At 53.3% G+C, this 19,614-nt stretch overlaps 1 protein-coding gene across 3 annotated transcripts in view; it reads left to right on the plus strand.

Annotated features, from left to right (window-relative positions):
- Nucleotides 1–19,614, plus strand: part of CALN1 (calneuron 1) — a 488,233-nt gene that overhangs the window by 89,769 nt on the left and 378,850 nt on the right. The window contains exon 1 of one of the 3 annotated variants that reach the window (XM_032872375.1): nt 8,279–8,897. The exons of the other annotated variants lie outside the window; for them this stretch is intronic. The gene's annotated coding sequence lies outside the window, so the exon portion shown is untranslated. Of the gene's footprint in view, nt 1–8,278; nt 8,898–19,614 lie in introns of those variants that run through there. 3 annotated transcript variants of the gene reach the window in all.

Consider the following 19,614-nt stretch of genomic DNA (forward strand, 5'->3'; position numbering starts at 1 on the left):
CCCTTCTCCCCTCTGGCAACCATCAGTTTGTTCTCTGTACATATAGGTCTGATTCTGCTTTTTGTTTATTTATTCTTTTTTTTTTTAAGATTTATCTATTTGTTTTAGAGAGAGAGAGTGTGGGGCTTGGGGTGGAGGGAGAGGAACAGGGAGAAGGAGAGAAGCAGACTCCCCACTGAGCATGGAGCATGATGCGGGGCTTGATCTCATAACCCTGAGATCATGACCTGAGCTGAAATCAAGAGTCAGATGCTGCACTGAGCGCGCCACTCAGGTGCCCTCATTTTTTTTTTTTTTTTGGTTCTACATATGAATGATATCACAGAGTATTTGTCTTTCTCAGTCCAACTTATTTCATTTGGATACAGTCACTGTGAAAAACAGTATAGAGGTTTCTCAGAAAATTAAAAATAGAAATACCATATGATCCAATAATTCCACTACTGGGTATTTATCCAAACAAAATGAAAACACTAATTCCAAAAGATATGTGCACCCCTATGTTTATTATAGCATTATTTATAATAGCCAAGATATGGAAGCAACCCAAGCGTCCATCATTAGATGAATGTGTAAGGAAGATGTGACACATGTACATGCATTTATATATACGTATACTCTCAATGGAATATTTGGAATATTATGCATCCATAAAAAGGATGAGATGCTGCCGTTTGTGACAACGTGAATGGACCCAGAGGGTATTTTGCTAAGTGAAGCAAGTCAGACCGAAAGAGACTGGTTTCTTTCTTTCTTTCTTTCTTTCTTTCTTTCTTTCTTTCTTTCTTTCTCTCTCTCTCTCTCTCTCTCTCTCTCTTTCTTTCTTTCTTTCTTTTTCTTAAATTTCATTTATTTATTTGACAGACAGAGATCACAAGTGGCAGAGAGGCAGGCAGGGAGAGAGAGAGGAGAAAGCAGGCTCTCCACAGAGCAGAGAGCCTGATGCAGGGCTCGATCCTAGGACCCTGGGATCATGATCTGAGCTGAAGGCAGCGGCTTAACCCACTGAACCACCCAGGCGCCCCGACTGGTTTCTTTTAATAATTTCTCTTTGGTTTTTGGAAGTCTAATTATGATTGTCTACGTGTGGCTTTCTTTCGACATATCCTGCTTGGAGTTTCAAGATTTCCTAGATCGTAATATTTTTCTTAGTTAACATCTTTCTCAGTTTTGGAAAATTATCAGCCAGTACTGCATTTACCCCACTCTTTCTCTCCTTTCCTTTTCTAACTTCAATGATATGTTTGCCTCTTTACCACGTTCTATGTGTCTCTTAAACTTTTTTCTCTACTTTTCATTCTTTCTTTTCTTCTGTATGATATTTTCTGTTGACCTATGTAATAGTTCATTAATGTCTTTGGTTTTGTTGAATCTGCTTTAACACTTCTATTCGGTTATTGTATTTTTGTTTGGTTCCAGGATTATTATTTAATTATGTTTTTTTTTTAATACATTCTAGTTCTTCCCTGGTGAATTTCTTTGTCTTATCATTTATTTTCTTGAAAATTAATCTCAGTCGTTTTCGTGTTTGTTACGTACATCTCCAGTACCTGGATCGCCCATGTTTTCCTTGTCTGCTTTTTCACTGCTTTTTTCTTACTTGACCCTGTCACCTGCCATGCTTGGCAATTTTTTATTAAATGTCAGATATTATACATGAAACATTACAGTGTCTTTACATGTTGTTCTGTGCTCCCAGAGAGATTCAGATTTTCACTTGGCAGGAGGTTAGAACACAGGCAGATCCCCTTTCGCTGACCAGTAACTGAGATAACTCGAAGAGGGACTGGATTCTCTGAAGGCTTTGGTTTGCCCTTGTCATCACGCGTGTCATCGTTTAAGAGCTGCCCCTGAAGCCCCGATGTTTATCCATGCCCTCCCTCCTCCGTAGGTTGTAAATGCCAATTGTTGTTTTGTGAGATTCCTGTATATCCTCCTTCGCGGTGAAGCCACTTAGCCGTGTCCGGTTCCTTCTCTTGAAATTTCACCTGTGCCTCTGCAAAGGAGGCGTGTTTCTTTAGGGGGAAAGTGCAGCTGAAGGATGCTTTTGCTTTTCTGAGGTTCCCTTTCCGGCTCTTTTGGGTCCCTCAGGACCTAGCTGTCTCGGTAGTGCTGAAACCTGATTATTTTCTCTCTATGCCTGTGATACTCTCAAAAATCTCAAAAAAACCCTTGAGATACTACTTTCTTTTTGGGCTTTTGGGCCAATGCTACTTGGAAACCAGTTGATATTTCAAAAGGAAAGGCGGTAGAGCCTCTCGGGTTCACAACGATGACTCTGCCTTCCTTCTGGGTTCTTGATTCCTCTCTTGCATTCTTGGCTTTGATTCCTTTTTTTTTTAATTTCTTTTTTTCAAAGTTTAATTTACTTATTTGAGAGAGAGAGAGCACGTGTGTGCACACCTGAGCGGGGGGGGGCGGTGGGCAGAGAGAGAGGGAGAAGCAGACTCCTGGCTGAGCAGGGAGCCCAGTGCAGGGAGCTGGACGTGGGACTCCATTCCAGGACCCTAGGATGAGGACCTGAGGCAAAGGCAGACGCTTAACCCACTGAGCCACCCAGGTGCCCTTAAATTTCTTGATACAAGTCTTTGAGTATTTTTTTTTCTCACCTGTTTCATTAGGAAAATATTTTTTGTCTTACTTTCAGACATGGTAGCCTAAATGAGTGAACATTTTACTTCCTAAATTTGTTGGTTCATTTTTCTTCTGTGATCTAGTGTTGCTCCTGAAGCCACTCTTGTTTTTTTTTTTTTCCTTTGCTGATAACTTGTTTTTTCTTTGTTGATAATTTGAATTGGTCTTTTTCCTAGATATTAAAAGAATTATCAGCCTATGTGTCAATATGATCTCTTTCCAATAATAATCCTGTAATAGAGTAAACCTAGTGTCTTTTTTAAGGGCAGAGTATTGTTCTCTTTGTAGGTATACACTACATGTTCATTACTTTGAAATAAAATAAATGCAGGACACGTTTTTCTCATTTAAAAATATTAAGCCAATATTAAAAATGTTTGTTGTAGAGCATTCATACAATACGTACTTAAAAAGTAGAATTCCCTCCAATATTGATTCCTTAAATTGAGGCAACAGACGGCATTACAGGTATATTCTGTGCAAATATATTGCATCTATATGGATACAACACACGAAATGGTCTTTTTCAAAAACTGTACCTATATCTTACTTTGCAACTTGCTTTTCCCACTTTGCAATGTAATCTGGACTCTTTTCAAGACAGCAAATTATTTTGGTTATCTGTTGCCAACAACAAATCACCCAAAAACTAAGTGGCTTAAAACACCAATTTATTACCAGCTCTGTGGGTCAGGGATTAGGAGAACAGTGGGGACGGCTTCTTCCTCCTTCAATCTCTTGGGCCTCAGCTGCGAAGACGGTCCTAGCAGGGGCTAGAAGAGCTGCAGATGGTCCAGATCTCCCTCCCTCCCTCCCTTCCATCTTCCCTTCCTCTGCCTGTCTTGCCCTCTCTCCGTCCTTTCACAGAGCATCTCCACACAGCAAGCCTGTGCAGCCTCACAACACGGTACCTGGATTTCTTACAGAGTGGCTCTGGGCTCCAAGAGAGTGTTCCAAGGGACAGGAAATGGAAGCTTCCAGTTTCTTAAGTCCCAGGCCTAGAAACCAGCACAAAATAACTTCCCTATTCTATTGAACAGGCAGCAGCTCCTGTTCAGATTCAAGGGTAGGGAGACTCCGATCGCAGATCTTGAAGAGGAACGTCAAAGCTTTTGTGGCCTCATTGAATGCATCCAGAGTATAAAATTATTTGCATTCTTCGCCTTTTTTTTTTTTTAAGATTTTATTTGAGAGGGAGAGAGAGCAGGAGTCGTGGGGAGCGGCAGAGGGAGGAGAAGCAGCCTCCCCGCTGAGCAGGGAGCCTGATGCGGGGCTCGATCCCAGGACCTTGAGATCAGGACCTGAGCCGAAGGCAGATGCTTAATCGACTGAGCCACCCACGCGCCCCTATTTACATTCTTCCAATATGAAAAACACCCAGAAACCTCTGAAAGCTTCAGAAAGTTTCACCTCTTTGTGGCCTCAGGTTCAGGCTTAAGGTACCGGGTTTGTTTATCTAGAATAGTTTCAGGTGTGGGTGAGGCTCCCTGGAGATCTGTGACCTCCTCCCCGGTCTCGCTTGAAAACCCAACAGACAAGTGAGGCAGAGATAAACACGGAACCGGACATCATACCCAGCGAGGGAGACCAGGGGAACTATTTCCCATAGCAGTCACCAACCCATCGCAATACTGAAATCCCGGGGGGGGGGGGAAATGACATCGATTCCTTAATTAGGGCCGGGTCCTACTTCTTGTTGGCTCGCGTTCCCCTTTTGGACTCTTGGCTCCACTGTCCGAGTCCTAATGCGTCTTCTGTAAGAAAGAGCAGCCTGTTTCCACGTCTGCTGCTACCTCGAGAGGACTGGGGACCCAGTGATCTCCTGTGTCTCTGTCCCTTTTGATCCCAAGCTAGACTCTTTTCTTTAAATAAATCATTGAGTATTCCCTTGATTCAAATTACAACTCATCCAGTAGACAAAAGCCAAACCTACATATTTAGGAATAGGCCCTTCTCTATCTTCAGCCGCTGGTGGGGCTGCTGAGTGACCGTGTCTCCGAGATCCTTACAAGCTCTTCCAGCCCCAAGTCAGGCTCTCCGCCCACCGGGGAGCCTGCGTCTCCCTCTCCTTCTGTGTGTACGCGCTCTCTCTCAGATAAAGTAAAAATACAAATTTAAAAAAGCTCTTCCAGCCGTGCTCCTAAAACTGTGTGAGGTCTTAACAAAGGCTCTTCTAGCCCCATCCTTCCCAGAGACCCCATTTTATTGCCCTGGATTTGTCAGCTTTTGCCTGGGCCTACTAGAATGAACCAGCATGTCCTGGTTCTTTCTATTTCCTCCAAATTCTACTAAAAAAAAAAGAGAATAGTTTCTTCTTTATGTCATCTCTTCTTGCCTTTTTATCGGTCGGCCCTTTCTATGTTCTACTTGGAAATCTCCCTTGTTGGACCCACTGAGTCCTTAGGCACCTTCCCCTTTGTCCCATGGTGATAGGAAATGGTTTTGCTCGCGGTCCTACAAATGCGGGACTCAGGGGCTCTCCTGCACAGCCTGCGGAAGCAATTTCCTCAGGGTGTGTCAAGTCCTCTCCAAGAGTCTTCTTGAGGCCCGTGTGGCTTTGGCCCCCTGAGAAGTCTGCTCCCAGGAACCAAAGTTTATTTGATTTCTCTGTTTGCTGCCTAAAAACCACTCTAAGACCTCAAGCCACGAGGTAGAAAGTGTGTTGTAAAGAAGCCACTGTATTCTAAATCCTGTATTTCGATGAAAGACATGAAAAGCTTTACCCTCCAGCCTGTACGCACCCAAATGATTTGTCTTTTTCTGCCTGTTTCTGTTCAGAATACAGCAGACCCCTTCCTTACCCTCTACCCCTGTGTGTCTTGAGCGCTGAAAGTAAATGTATTTATTGAAAGTTAAAGCAAAAGAAGGAAAGAGAGGGGAAGGGTAAGGTGGAGGCAGGAATAACTCTGGCCGTGTCGGAAAAAGATACTATTGTCCAGGTGTCTGATTTGTCCCAAAACTAGGGGCAGGTGGTCGGACAAAGTTAATGTCTCTCCCTAGCTGGCTCCTAGAGGGCTGTGTTATTCTGGGTTGGAGAGAATACTTAGGCTAACTCCAGTTACAAATGCTGGAGAAAGGGAAGTCCCTCCCACCCATTTTCTCCTACGCTGCTTTTAGCCTCCATTCCGATAATTGCTACAAAAATTTCTTTGGCATTTTAATAGGAAGGGGCAGACACATTTTTGACCCTTAATAAATATATATTGAACACATTTTGACCCTTAATAAATATATATAAAATTTGGAGCAAGGGCACCAGGGCCTTTGAACCTGCAAATCTCTTAATGTGGAAGCCTTAAATAGTCATCGTTGGTGAGAACCAGGAAATTGCATTCTGCACGCTCGCCAAAGTCTGCCCCCCAGCTTCCTTAGTTTTTGAGGTCCGCTGGGATTAGTCTCTCCAGAAGAAAGATCCTTGATCTTTTCCCCAAGGTGATGTCTTTGGTGTGTGTTAACTACTCCCTGATAACAACAACAGCTAACATTTGCTGAGCTCCCCCTCTCCGTCTAGCACTGATTTGTGTAACTCCCCCCAGGGGACTGCTTTTGCACAAGATCACCTTTAATCTTTACAACCACCTTATCGCATAGATACTGTAATCATGCCCCTTTGGCTGAGGAGGACAGCGACATTTAGAGACTGCACAACTGCCCAAGGCCACACGGGTGGTATGTGAGGGCGGAGAACTTGTGCCAAGTGTACCCTATTCTGGTTAAACAGGGACCCCCTGCATTCTACCAGGAAACGCCATCATGTGCGTGTTGTTAAAATTCAACCAAGCAAATCTGAAGATCGAACTGACTTTATTGATTCATGAATCAGGCAGCACCCCGTCTAGCAAGTAGAGACACACTCGGGAATCGGACATGATGGAAGGGTTTTCTATAGTTGGGAGGGGGGGCAAGACAGTTATTAACAGAAGGACTGTGCCAGGTCAGGCCCGCTTTCCAGGGTGTGGGGGGGATTTTAGCATGCAGGTGATTTCCTCTTTCTTCGGGGGCCTGCGATAGCACAGATTGAGAAATCCCTGGTCAACCTGTTAAGGTCACATTCCCTGCATTTCAACCTGCAGGGGGGGTTGACACTGCGCTTAGATTGGGGACAAAGACCTGGGTTTAGCAACCCATTATGCGCCTGCAGTCCCCCTCCTTTTTTAAAAACAATATATAGACTTGCCAAGGGACTTTGGTGACGCGTTGCCATGCAGAAAGTGACACAACAATTATTTACAGATGCAACAGATTGTTAGAAGAGGCAGTTTGCATCCAAACTGAGAGATCACAGGAAAAGACCATATGAGACCCCACTGGCTTAGTTCATGTGCCCACAGCCCCTTACGGAAACCTCTGCCGATGACCTTCAGGGCACATCCGAGCTCAGGACAGAAGACTCAGCCACTGGCTCCAGAATATAACCCAGAAGCGGGACTGGTTCAAGGGAAGGCTGTTGTAACACAGGTTAAAATGCTAAATGCCACAGGAATGGTGCCCACGGGGAATGTTATGGGGGCTCAGAGGAACCAGGCCCAGGCTGCGAGGGCCCCTGATGAACTTGTGTGTCTGGCTGGCAGGATCCCGCCCACATTCTCTTGGCAGCCACATAGGCCAGCAGAGAGAGGACTGCTGAGCTGTTTGGACCCAAGGCTTAGGGCAGCATTGCCTGCTTTGCTCCTGACTGGTGTGAGAATTTTTATATAGACCTTTTCTCTGATTCTGGGGATTGGAGGCGTCTGAACTGGGGAGCAGTCTGTGCCACCTAGAGGGGGCAAGAAACTTGGGGTCGGGGACAGGAGGGTGCTGTAAGGAAAGGCTGCAGCCAGGTGGGTGGTTCCTCCTACCCTGGCACACCCCTGGGAAGAGCGGGAAGGCCCTGGAAGGCCTCCGACTCTGCCGGACGGTCTAAGACCCATCTTGGTGTTTTGATTTTCGCTCTTACTTGACCGCACAAACCTTCCTTGCAACGTGGTTTCCATCAGCTGCTGGGCTCAGGCGAGGGAGACTGCTGGGGACTGGGAAGTCGACTGGAGACCAGGCTGAAAGGGTTGCCCTTGAGGCATGGGGCAGACAGAAAAGGGGTCCGGGCACGGACCTGGCGGAGGTCAGCCCCGGGCGGCTGCAAGAGTCTGAGATTTCCAGCTCACACCTGCGTCCCAGCGCCCTGTCCCCCTCACCAAATCCATCCTATGACCTTGGAAAGAGGAGCGGGGCCCGACCCAGGTGCTCCCGGACCCCAGGGGAGCGGGGCCAGAGCGTGGCGCGCGGCGGCCCCAGACGCGCCTCCCTCGAGAGCGGCCGGGGTGGCCACGCCGAGTCCCCCTCCGGCCCCGGGTGCCGCTGCAGGTGCGGTCGCGGCGCAGGGGTGTGGGCGCCGGGGACGAAGCGGTTAAGGCGGGGGGCGCCCGGGCGAGCTGTCCAATGCGGAGAAAGGCGGTTTGCCGGAGTTAACGTGGGCAGCCGCTCGCGGAGGGACAGGAGGAGGACCGTCTGCCGAGCGCCGGCTCGCCCCCCGCGCGTATGTGTGTGCGGTGCGCGCGTGTGTGCGCGAGTGTGAGCGCGCGCGCCGAGGCGTTCCTCAGGTTGCGCTGCCTGGAAACCGAGGGAGCCATTGGCGCGGCGCAGGCGCGGGGGCGGGGGCGCCCGGTCCCTCGGAGCAGCCGGGGCGCGGGCGTCCGAGGCGAGCCCCGAACCCCGGCTCCCGGCGCGGGCGAGGGCGGAGCGGGCGCGGCGCTGCGGGCGGCCTCTAGGCCCCGGGGCGCCCGCCGGGGAGGAGCCGGGGAGGAGGCCGGAGCCGCATGGAGTTTCTGGGGCGCGCAACTCCGGCGGGGCCTCGGCCACTGGGCTCCGGGGCGCAGCGAGGCGGCCGCGCACATGGGCTGAGCCCGCGCGCCGGGGCTCCGCACGGCCGGCGGCAGCGGGAGGGGTAGAGCCGCGCGCCGTGCCGGGGTGCGGGGCACGCGTCCCCAGACGGGAGCGGAGGACAAGGACGGGGAGGAGCGTGCCCGGATCGCGCTCCGAGCCGACGAGGGGCTCGCGCCGGCCCGGCGCGCGCTTGGGGAGCGGCCCGGGGCGCCGTGGGAGCCGGCGGCAGCGAGGATGCCGGCGCGGGGACGCGGCCGCCGGCTGGGGGTGTGAGCGCCGGGGGAGCAGCCGCGCCGCCCCCTCCCTGCGGGCCTCGGAGGAAGCCCCCCGCGCCGCGCCGAGGCGCCTCGGAACCCGGGCTTCGGGGCGGCGGGCCCGCGCGGCCGGCCCCGGCCCAGCCAGAGGTGAGTGCCGCCGCCCTCGTCCTCGCCCCCCGCGCCCCCCGCCCCCGCCCCCCCGGGTCCTCGCGCCTCCCCCCCCGCCCCGAAATCCTGCCCTGAGCCCCTGCCCGAGCCCCGAGCCCCTGCCCGGAGCGCGCGGCCGGCCGCCGCGGACAACGCCTCCCGTACCTGTTGGCGCGGGCAGAGGGTACCGGGGCGGGCCGGGGGCCGCCCCAGCCACCGGCCCTCCCCTGGGGTGGCCGCCGGAGGACCGCGCGCCCCGGGGGCGTGGGGCCGGGCAGGGCCGCGGCTGTCCCGCTCGGGGGTCCCGGACTGCGCGGGCTGCGGGCTGGGCGCGGGTGGCGGAGTCCGCGGCGCGGGGGGCTGCCAGGCTGCGCGCCCCCGGCCGCCGGGGAGGGAGGGAGGAGCGGGCGCCGCACCGCAGCCCAGGTGGGAGGGCAGGGCGGCTGGCAGGTCCCCGGGAAGCCGGAGTCATGGCGATCCCGAGAGGCGGGACGCAGGATCCCCTCCACCTCCGGGCCCCGCGCGGGCTGCTCGCCCTCCTAGGCGCACGGCCGGGAAGGTCCGCGGGCCGCGGGGAGCGCGGGGAGCGCGGGGATCGCCGGGGAGGCCGCGGGAGCCCGGCCTGGCCCCTGCTTGGCTGCCCCCCGGGCCCTCGGCCGCGCGCTGGTTCGTGCGCCCGGGCAGGGGCGGGCTCCGGCTGTCCCGGGCAGCCGGGTGGACGCGGGGCCCCAGCGTCTCCGGACTGGCGCGACGGGGAGTGAACTTCCTCAGACTTGGCCTGAGGGCGCCGGGCGGCAGCAGGTAGTTCTGGGGCGGGCCCCGGGGCGGGGGCGAGCGGGGACGCCGCACCCCGGTGGGATGGTGGCGCGGGGCGGGGACCCGCGGCTGCGTCTTGCCTCCTGGGCGCCGGCCACGTGCGCCCTCTGCCCCCACCGCGGCAGCATTTCCCGCTGCTCTTTTTGCTTCGAGGAGGCGTGTGTGGAGAAGGCGCCTTCCCTGCCAGTGGTTCGGAGCCCTTAGCCGGGTGGCAGTGCGCCGGCGGCTCCGTGGGTGCGGAGACGGACCGGGCGCCACCCCCAGGCCCCGAGCCTGTTTTCCCGCAGACGAGGAGATTTTCCCGGGCTCGGGGACCAGCACGGGGTGCTGTGTGGGGCCGTGTGGGGCCGTGCCGCTGAAGTGGTGATGGCATTCTCCAGAGAATGGAGTGGAGGTGACCTTCTCCAGGAAGAATGGGTAGATTTCTGCCCCTTGCATGTCCAGACACACAGCATTTGTGCAAACGGGAAAACTCCTGACTCTTAAGATTGCCTTGTCCTGCGGCTTTAAGGCTGGCCTCCGGTCAAAAAGATAAACTCCTTTTTCAATTCAGGCATCCAAGCTTTGGAAAGGGTTTTAAAGCCATTTGGTGTGAAATTGTCTTGAGGCTAGAGCAACACTTTTTTTTTTTTTTTAATGGAAGCGGAACTCCAGCTCCTCTCCTCCGCTGGCTGGTGGGTTTTATTTCATCTTTGCCAGGTGGAAGGGTGTGTTGGTGGAGTCCCGGCTGTATCCGCTGCTTGTTTATCTGAGGCTCTGACCTGAGTCTAAGGTGGCAGTTCAGACCTTGGCTGTGACACCTGGGTTAGGATTTGTTCCTGGAGCTGCAGAACTTTGCTGGCCTCTTGGGCTGTTGGTGGTGGCTGCTGCGAGTACCCCTCAGATGCCCTGGGCTGTGCTCCCCCAAGGCCTGCCTGGTGGGGAGCCCGCCAGCGTGGCCCCCCTTTCTGAGTTCACTGCAGACCTGTGGGTTTTCGTGGCACTGACTGCTTGGGGAGCAGCTCTGTTTGTGGAGCAGCGGGTCTGCAGCACTGGGGCTGGTTGCTGGATGTACCCGAGCGGAGTAATGAAAACAAAACAGGCGGGTAACACAATCCCTAGGATCTTTTATTGGAGGAGCGCTAAATCTTCTTAGAATCGTTCATCAAGATCACCTTTCTCTGAACTCTGAACGCTCCTATTGCCAGTAATCAGGCCTTTAGTGAGGGCGCCGAATAAGGGCTTTTTAGAAAGAAAGTAATTTAATTCAGCTGGTTCTGTGGAGAAAATGATAGGCAAGACTTAACGGAGACACACAACTCCTTCTTCTCCATAAGAGGTGCAGGGGAGGGGAGGGCAGGGCAGGGGAGGGAAGGGGGGAGGGTGCAGTTATGTGTGGCAGCTGCTCGGTTGAGTGGAACATTTATCTGCACAGCGGGAGGCCCCTGATCAGGGCTTAAATACTACCGGGCAGGGCTGGGCTCCGGTCTAGAAATGTATTTTCCGTAGCAGGCGGCCTGGCGGGGACGGTGTGCGGGGACGGTGTGCTCCCAGCAGCCGGGGAGAGGTATGTGTGAGCTGGCCCCTGAGCCTGCGTGGGGGCTGCAGTTCCCACTCTGCCAGCTCCCGCTCAGGCAGCCCCTGCGGCGCTCACTGGGTGGCAGAAGGGGGGCGCCGGTGCTCCCATCGCGAGGACTTCTCTGGCTCTGGTGGGACTTGGGACACGGAAGAGGGTCTTTGGAGAGACCCTCTTCAGCCAGCTTTCTGGGACCCAGCCTGGTACCGGACACTTTCCCACATTCGAGCTCATGTTATCCTTGGTTTTCATATTTGGAAACCAATGCCGAGGGACGTCAGTAACTTTCCCGCGGCTGTTGCCACTTGTGGGGGAAAGGGCTGGGGTTCCTGATTCTAAGCCCAGGCATCTTTCCACACGACTGTGTAGGAGCTGAAGAGGGTGTTTCGGTGACCTTTGGCCTTCCGGACCTTGTTTCGCGTCAGCCCCAGAGTGGGCGCCTTATGTTTGATGAGCGAATCGGGGTTGGCCTCTGGACCCTCAGTCCCGGCGGGTGAGGAAGCTCAGGCACGGGGGTCCGGGAAGGGGGAGGCCCTCTCTCCCGTGTGCCCACACTGGAGCCGCGGGAAGTTCCGGGCGAGGCTGATTTGATTATTGGCAGCTACGGCTTTGTTCGTACATTCCCTATCTGTGCTCACACTGGTGTGGGGTAGGAGGCTTCCTTGCCCTTTCCTCGAGGCTTAAACTGATACCCTCGATGTCTGCAATGCCTTCTGCTGATGGGGAACCATCAGGAGGTGTCCTCGGCAATAGCCTTGTCGCTTTTTCAAACAACGTGCATCCCCTCCAGCTGTGAAACCATTGCTCGAGATGGGCAGGGCATGGCCTGGCTGATCTCTGGGGGCTCCATTTGAGGGTCGTTCTGAACACGGGTAGAAAGGCGGAAACTGAAATCACATTGTTGCATCCAACCTGGGGTTTTTGGAGTGAATTACGATTTTAATCACTTAACATCTTGTTAGATTATTATTATTATTATTATTTTTTTTGTTGTTGTTGTTGTTAAAATGCATTCTGTGCCTCTTATGTGGTTACGGATATAGAGATGCATATGACACAGTGCCTGTCATCCAAACATTCACAGTTGAGTGGGGAAGGCAGACCGTGGGTTAGGGCTGCACGCTTGTGAACAGGGCCGGGAGGCACCCAGCCCAGCATGCAAGTGCTGTCTGAGCTGAGCTTAAAGGTTGAGCATGAAGTAGTCAGCCTTGAACGGGGCTCCCAGTGCAGAGGAAGTAGGGTGAGCAGGGGTTGGGAGCTGAGAGAGCAGCCTGGGGTTTGCAGTTCCTGGAGCTTAAAGGTAGAGGCAGGCAGCGACAAGAGAAGAGGTTGGAAGGATGGATGGAGGCCGTTGGTCTGGACCAGGGACTCAGCTTTTCTCCACCGGGGGCGCACAGTGTGGTCAGATTCGAGTGTTAGGTAGATGTGGTTGGGGGCCTCGTGGAGAATGGATCTGCCAGGGAGGAGACCAGAGGCATAGACCCCCGCGAGGCAACAGAAACAACTGTGACTAAAACCTGAAGCAAACGAAGAGCTTATACTGGCGGTGGTGATGGGACTCACCGGGCTGAAGAGCCAGAGACAGGCCGGGTGGCCATTGGGTGGCTGCGGGGATCTCGGTCTTCTGGTTCCTCTTAGGCGATACTATGGAAGTAAGTAATCTCTAGATTTACCCACCATATTTATCCTCATTGTCTACGTCATCCCAGTATTCTGCAGACTTCGAGATGCTTAGAGGAAGTGTCCAATGAGCAGAGCTTTGGGTAGGTAATTGGGATGGGGCAAGGGAGTTTCTGAAAGGAAGCTGGAACGAGCTGTGCCATAGATACTGGACATCTCTCTAGGAGGGAGAGTCAGCAGGACTTACTGATGAATTGATGTAGGGGTAGGAGCGGGAAGGGTATAGTGTATCCACTGGGTTTCTGGTGTAGGTGACTGTCGGGATAAGCAAAACAAAGGTCGGGCCAAGACAAAATAACTCACTTGTTTTCCCACCGGCAGTGCTGTGGGCAGCTGTCCACGACCAGGCTGCAGGAGAAGGTGGTGACCTATTTTAAAAAGGCTCATTAAGGGGCAGTTCTGCTGTGAATAAGGCCTGTTTAAGTAGGTTACTTTATCTACTGCCCCACAAATCTGGAGACTTGGAAAACATTTTCATTCATTCAACCAAGATTTATGGAGCGTCTCTGGTTCAGGGACTGAGGAACATGGTACTCTCATATTCTACCGGTGTAACTCACAGTGAAAGGCAGACATAGGCGGTAGAAGTTGATGATATAGTCGAGACAGATGGAGGGGCCTGTTTGTACTGGGTGGCCAACAGAGTCCTCACTGAAGAGCCGTATTTAAGCTGGGTCAGTTGGGAATGATCTGGAGAAGAACTTCTGGCGGTGGGAGTGCCAGTGCAAAGGTCCTGAGGTAGGAACAAGTCAGGTGCGTTAGAAGAACAGGAAGGAGGCTAGTGTGGCAGGAGATGAGTTCCGAGAATCAGGGGCTAGTTCGTGGGGGGCCTGGGAAGTTATTTTGTGGAGTGTGGTTTTATACTGAGTTGGATGGGAGCCGCCGGAGGGTTTTAAATGGGAGAGTCGCATAATTTAATTTATGTTTTCAAAAGATCACCCTGGCAGCTGTGCCTTCTGTATGCACTATCTTGGTACAATAAAGCGAGTTTTTATCCATCAGAGTGTAAAACAAAAATGTCGTGTTTAGGAGTAACAGATGGAGAGAAAATGCCTTGGTGACCTTAATTTAGTGGTTTCTACTGTACCAGTTAATTGTGGGTTCAGCCAAAACCACATCTCTAGTATGATTTCAGTTTTGTTTAAAAACATGGTATAGAATAATGGGGAGAAGTGGACTCCGTGTATGCACACATCTGTCCAAAGGTGTTGGCATTGCACATGAGTGTTACACTCTTGAAAATAAGCAGACATTTCTCTTATAATCAGGAAAACATTATTTTCAAATGTGGACACTGTGGGCCACAAGTGTGTAGAATGGGGCGTTGTGAAGCTCCACCAGCTCCCCACTTTCCCTTCCATTTCATTTCTGGAAACGTGAATGGCCAAGCCCACGGTCCTGGTTGGGACAGAAACTAGGATGTTTACTTGGCACCGGCTGTCCAAACGGAGGCTCTTTGTTTTATGCTTAAAAAAACATTTTTAGTGATGAAAGCAAACTGTTTTTTATTTAAATAAGAAATTAAAGCAACACAGAAATGTTACATAAAAAAGTGAAAGCACCTCCTTCCCCAGACGACTAACATTTCTGTACATATACTGTTAGATTTTTTTTTTTTTTTCTGTGTGTTTCAGATAACCTCTATCTATATTTTGCTCTGAAGGATTTTGGAATATTGCTGCATCAAATAGCCCTCTGCAGATTACTCTCCAAAACTCCTTCCTGTAGAGCTGGACCCCTAGATGACCTTTTTTCCCTTTGCAACAAAATCATTAGGGGAACTCCGACACATGACTCCACTAAGAGAGACCGAGTCTTGCCTTTTTGGTATTCAGAGTGTACCCCGAAAGCATACTTCATACGTATAAAGAATAGAGCAATTAAATATTCATTAAAAGTTCATCTCTGAGCCTTGAAACATTATTGCTCCGGTACTGGCGCCCAAGACTTGGTACCATGATTGCAAACCACTTGCGCTTTTCTCATTAACAAAAGTTGGCCCATATGAGAACTTAGCAAATGAGGGATCCTCGCTAATTATTTTGGTGAAATATTTATTACAGCAGAGTATCATCCCCCGAACACAGAAAGAACAGCCCACGGCGTGTTACTGAGGGCTGTCCGGGATGCGTCCCCGGAGGGCCGTGCACCTGCGTGGTCTCACCGTGCGGCCTCGGTGTGGGGGCGACGTGCCCGGAACGAGCACCCCCAGATTCCGTGTCGACGCCACCGAACAGCGTGGAATCGGAGCCTCGTGCGAGTCAACAGAATTACTATCCTCCCCGTCATTACCATAATTAAACACGTCCTTTCTTGCTGAAGAGGAGGGGGACTGGGTGCCCAGAGGAGAATGATTGTAACGGGATAGACCCGTGTGTTTGAAGAGGGAGCAGGGACCCTGGTTGTCTCCTCACAGACGGGGAGAGTGAAGGCTCGGGAGAGTAAGTGACGTGGGCTCCCTCGATTTCCCCAGCCTGGCCCCACGTCCCTGCACTCCGTGGTGGCCCCGGGTTGTCGGAAAATGAATTTGTTTTGGCAAACCGCAGAACTTGGAAAGCACTGTGAACCTGAGGAGCACTGGGAGGGCTCCTGAGCTGTTGGTTGGTTCTGTAGGGCGTCATCTGTTTGTGTGCTGATAACGGGCCTCATTACCATGTAAACCTTTCCATAGTCTGGTAGGAAAACTCCCGACATCTGCACCGCACGTTGATGTAGCATTTCAGCCTCCTGCCTCCCTAGTGCCTGTTCCTGAACGCCGGTTGCTCTGTGACTTAATCTGGTCTATGGTGGAGGGTTCGCTTTCAGGCACAGACACAGAACACCTTCCGGACGCAGCGGGACGTGTCCGGGGCCGGTGGAGTGCTCCCTCAGCGCCGCCGGCTCTCTGATGGTTAGCGGTGCCCCCATTTTACAGATGAGATGAGGACGCCTCGAGGTCCGGCAGCATGTCCCGGCTCCTGGGTCGGGGTGTTGTGGCAGGGCGTCCCCACCCCTGGAGGCCCGTGACCAAGCAGCTAAAATCTCCACCGTCCCTTGCCTGTGAAAGACAGACTCTGCCAGAAAGATCAGGCTCTGACTTTGTGTAGTCGCTTTAGGTAGATCACTTTTGGGGGGCAAACGCGTGGACGTAGAGCGCAGCGGGGTCTGTGAGGATCGTGTCTTCAGGTCTGTTTTCTGGGTTGCCCCGGTCCCCCCACTTCATGAGGCACTTGGTGGCAGCAGGTGGAGGCCGGGGGCTCTCTGACCCGGCCTTCAGCTTCGGGACGTGGACACTGACCTTCCGGGCTCTGCTCGACCCACGTTCAGCCGCCGCTGCCTTCCGCACGGGTGCCTGCGCTCCGTGCTTCCTGCGCCCGGAGAAATGCCGCTTCCGGAACCCGAGACAGAACCCGTGCAGACTCCAGGGGCAGGAGGCGGGGGGGGGGGGTCACCTGTTTAAAAATGAGGGACGACTGGATGCGGGCAGCCCTGCCAACGGGCCGCATCAGAGCTCTGTCGGCCTCAACTCGGTACCGACGCTGCAGACGGACTCAGTCTGGCCTGGCGGAAGGGCTGGGGCCGGGGGCTCTCCTGGGCCCCTCCGTTTTAGCATCTGGCCCTGCTGGGGGGTAGGTCCTGTGCTTGGAGGTCTCTGTATGGAACGTGTTGCCGAAAAAGAAAGTTCTGTCCTCTGATTTGGAGCCCCGAGGTCAGCATGAGAGAGAGAGAGAGCGCGAGTGCACGTGAGCTGGTGCCGGCCGGTAGCCCTTTGTGGGACGGGGTCACTGCTCCGTCTGGAAGCTCCGGGCCGCGGGGAGGACTCGCACACGTGAACGTAAATGCCGGGGGCAGGTCCTGGTGGGGAATCGTGACCACCAGGAGAATTCTGGCCCGCGGGTGACTCTGCTGTGGTCTTGGGAAAGGCGACACATCTTCCAGAGGAAAGGCTGGCTGGCCCTGGGTTTGAGTTTTAGAGCCTCAAGTGGAGGATTTCGTTCAGTGTCTCTCAGTCGTCCGTGTGCTAGAGTCCCCCGGGCACCTCGGGAAAGTCTCAGTGCTCGCCCCTCCCTCCCTCGCCTCCCTCTGTCCTGCCTTCCCTCCCTCCCTCCCTCCGTCCTTCCTTCCCTCCTTCCTTCCTTCCTCTTTCCTTTTTATTGATTCATGATTGACGTGGAGTATTAGATTAGTTTCAGGTGTACGACATGGTGGTTCGATATTTGTAGACACAATGATCGCCTCGATAGGTCTAGTTATCACCCATACAAGGTTAGGACAAGATTATCGACTGTTCCCCATCTTGTACCTTGTACCGCTGTGGTTGGTTTTATGACAGGGACTCTGGACCCCTTCACCTATTTGGTGCGTCCCACTGGCCTCTGCCATCGAGCCGCTGGTGCTGTTTCTGCCTCTGGGCCCCCCAGGTGGGCCACACCTCAGGAGAAGAGTAGAGTTCCTGACTCACTTGGCTTCACATGGAGGGCTTCTGGAATATCGTTTTTCCATGATATCACAGCATCTTTGGTTCACTCAGGGCAGGGCTGGAGAAGGGGGCCTGGACCCTGCTGCCATCTTTACACATTCTTATGAAGACTAGAGCGACTGAGTATTCGTTCAAGGCCCATCTCTGAACGGGAACACATTACTGCTCCAGTCCCAGAGATGAAAGTTGGTGTCACGATTACAGATGACTTGGGCTTGCTTGTCCCTGGGCAGCATTTCTAGAGTCAAGAGTCAGAAGCTGGGAGAGCTGGCTGGGACCTTAGGAATCTTCTAGTCTAACCCACTAGGTGTTTGGAGGGGAGGTCTCTGAGACCCACCGTGATCTGTCCCGAGTCACAGATGGTCAGGCCAGGGCTGCTGTGGACTTGAGACCAGAAGGGGAGGGCAGTGGCAGGGTGAGGCTTGGGGACCGTGACCTTCGCCCCTCCCCTCCCCACCACCCCCAACACCGCTCACAGTGCAGGGGAATCACAGGACAGAGGCATCCAGAAAGACTACAGATACAGTCACATTAAAGGCACCTGAGAATCGAGAGAGACGTTGGCTGATTGTACCTGTGATTTTCCATCCCCTCCCTCCTCCGCCCCACGTCAGTGACGAAGGTCTCCGCATCTGCGGCTTGAGTTGCCACCGCGACAGATGCTCCGCCGCCTTTTCCCAGGTGGGACGCCGATGCAGGCTGCCCTACTTCTTGGGAAATAGTTACATTTACCATTTTTACCCCAAATATTTCCCTCCCGTCGTTCAAACAAATGAAGAACACCCTGGACACATGGGTTTCTGGATGTCGTGCTGAATCTGTAAAACCTGTAAGGATGGTTCGTAATTGATGTTCCTGGCACTCCTCACCCAGCCATGACGGGTTCAGATGACTAATTATATTTTGTTGAATCCTTTTTTCTCTGCTTTTTCAAATCAAGACACCTGTTTTAGCATGTCAGTGTTGACGGGGACGGTTTCCTGCCCGTTGCTTGACGCGTCGTCCATGGCCTTCAGGTGAAGACAATGGCCGTGGAGCTTGGACTGAACCTGACTCGGCCTCCTCTGGCTTGTGTGTTTTGCCCTAGAAGATCCCACCTTTCAACAAAGGAGGAGACGGAGGGGCGCGTGGAAATTAGCATAAAGGTTGAATCAGTATAATTATAGCTAATGGTTATGTAAGTCTTCCTTTCTGAGTACTTCACATGTGAACTCCTTCAGTCCTTTTCACCATTGTTTCTGTTTGTGTGGCTGAGGACAGCAAACCCCGGAGAAGTTGAGCACCTTGTTGAATCAGGTCACGAACACTCCGGAAGCCGCGTGGTTGAGCCGCTGGGCTCTCCGGCTTCTCTCATTCTCTTTGTCCCGATGTGCCGGGGGCTGTGGGAAACTTCTCCAGAACATTCTCAGACGTATTCTGCTTCCGACCTTTGCCTCTTGGAACACGCTCTGACCTTCCCGTGGGTGCCCCCTTCCTTGCACCACCGGGCTCGGTCCTGCGGGAGCTGGCGGTCGTCTTTGCGGTCCCGGCTGTCTGTACATGTGTCCTTTGATGAGCCCACGTGCGGGCAAACCCTCATTCACGCACAAAGGAATCCGCAGCCAGTCGGTAGGGTCGGGGTGTTGGCCGGGGCACCCGTGTGGACGCTGAGTCTCAGATAATCTGCGTTGGACTTAGGGACTGCACCTCTGCCCGTGTTCGCCACAGCCCGGACTCAGTTTGGCTCTTTGGTGGCGCCTGTAGAGCCCGCGCTGCGGTCTCTGCCTCATGCTCGCCACCTTGTTCCTATTGATTTACCTCCTGAGCCTGCAGGGTGGGCTTCTAGTGGGGGTTCTGCCCCGGCGGACGGACGGAACCCCTGCCTTCTCCCTCACTTCAAGCCGGCTCTCTGCATTAGACTTTTAGGGTCTCGGCCTTGCTTTGAATTGTGCCCCGATGGCTCTGCTCCTCGTGGGCGGGGACAGCCTGACGGTTCCGATCTCTCCCACCCTTGCCCATGGCGTTGGTGTTCAGCTTGGCTTGGCCTTGGCTCTCGCTCCCGCCCTGCTCGCCTGGCCTTGCCGCCTGATTTTCACGCTGCCGTCCGTTCCTTTCAGGGACTGGCAGACTTTTCTGTAAAGGGGCAGATAGCAAATACTTGAGGCTCAGTTCTTCATCCCCTGCTGCTGAAGCCGGAGGCAACCGCAGACGACAGGTGAGTGTGGCCG

This window comes from Lontra canadensis, unplaced genomic scaffold (genome assembly GCF_010015895.1).
Source record: "Lontra canadensis isolate GAN:19392208 unplaced genomic scaffold, GSC_riverotter_1.0 scaffold45, whole genome shotgun sequence".
In the NCBI taxonomy this organism is placed as follows: domain Eukaryota; kingdom Metazoa; phylum Chordata; class Mammalia; order Carnivora; family Mustelidae; genus Lontra; species Lontra canadensis.